Source organism: Typopeltis vanoorti, chromosome 24 (assembly GCF_054136105.1).
Source record: "Typopeltis vanoorti isolate ZY-2024b chromosome 24, IOZ_Tvanoo_1.0, whole genome shotgun sequence".
NCBI lineage: Eukaryota > Metazoa > Arthropoda > Arachnida > Uropygi > Thelyphonidae > Typopeltis > Typopeltis vanoorti.
This window is the reverse complement of record NC_143572.1, coordinates 71,022,093-71,023,911: the sequence shown is the minus strand read 5'-3', so window position 1 is coordinate 71,023,911 and position 1,819 is coordinate 71,022,093.

The following is a 1,819-nucleotide window of genomic DNA, read 5'->3' as shown; positions in this document are numbered from 1 at the left end:
TGCTGCAATTTTTTATCAAAAAAAGTTATCAAGAGTTGTTTGAAGTTTCAGTTTTTTTTCTTATCAGCATAAATTCTACGATAACAAGCAAAATGACTCTCTAGACCTCGGCAAACAAGCATTCTTCGATTAACATCTGGATCCATATCCATTACTTGCTGCTTAAGCGATTCTAAACTGCAAAATATTCCATCCAGTTCTTTGATTGTTATCTCCTTTGGAACCTCACTTTTTACATTCCATTTGTTCGTTGTCTTCATATGTGCATTGTTGTTTAATTTCAAGAAGATCGTTGTCGCTGAAATCTTTTGAATTTGAATCCAATAATTCTTTAACATCTTCACCAAGTGCAGCGATTTCTTCAACAATGTTCACAGGATTTTCAAAACAACCTAAGTCATTAGTGCATTCTGGCAAAAGGTTTTTCCAAACAGCTTTCATGCAGCTAGAAGACACTTGTTCCCATGAGTCATGAATGTTTTTAATTGCATGTTTAATGTTAAAATTTTTCCAAAATTCTTGGAGCATTGACGGAGAATTACCCAAAGCCAATCTTCGAATAGGCTTTGGGTAACCCAAGCCTTCTGATTTGCATACCAAATTATAGGTAAATAGTTCTTACATTCTTTTAAAGCCCTTGAATTCTGAGTTGAATAGACGAGCAGCTGCTTAAATTCAAATCTCCATTAGTATTCCCTCCAAGCATAGCAGTTATGTGATCTTTTGATAATTTATAGCCAGGCTGCGCTACTTCTTTTTTTGATATATAGAAGTTCTAGATGGCATTTTTTTCCAATAGAGACCAGTTTCTCTACATCGAAAATTTGGCGATAATCGTATTAGTTTTTTATTATTACTACAGGCAACTCCAAGGAGTCCTTCGACTCATCGAGGGAGGCCCTAAACATCATGTCAAGAACAACTATTCAACATCCACACAGTATCTATCATATTTTGCCTTGAACTCATTCACAGTCATGGCACCCACAACAGACTCTGGCAACTTCTTCCACTTATTCACCACTCTCCAAGTAAAAAACCTAGTTCTAACACCCTTGCTAACCACACTCTTGCCCAGTTTCCATGGATGCCCCCCCCCCCCCCCAGTCCTCCCACCACTTCTGAATTAATCTTGTAGAAACCCTTCAGTAATTTGAATGTCTCAATCATATCACCCCTTTTCTGCCTATCAACCAATTTCTGCAACCCACAAATCTTCAACCTGTTCTCAAGGTTTATTCCATAGACCTGCTATCATCTTGGTCACTCGCCTCTGGATCCTCTCCTCCCCATCAAGAAGAAACCCTGGCACCCAGATCTGGGCACAGTAGTCAAGATGGAGTCTTATCAAGGCTCGATACAGAGGAACGATAACTTGCTTGTCTCTGTTCGTCAAAGTATTCTTCGGTAACCAAGTGATTTGATGAGCTGATTTAGCCACTTTTGCAATGTGCCCCCTAAATTTTAACTCCCTATCCACCAACACTCCCAAATCCCTGGCCTCATCAATCTCCTGGAGTACAGTTCCACCACTGTGGTATACTGCTGCTAATCTTTTCACCCTAAAATGCATAACCTTACACTTTGCCACATTAAATTGACATCCAGTCCTCCAATCTATCCAAATCATCCTGCAAAATTTTGACATCATGTGCATTCGCTATTGCTCTACCCAACTTTGCATCATCAGCAAACAAATGAACAGGTCCTCTCAGATTCTTTCCTATATCGTTAATGAACAAATTAAACAGCAGTGGTCCAAGAACAGAACCCTGCAGCACACCACTAGTCACAGGTCGTCTTTTGGACTCTACTCCTG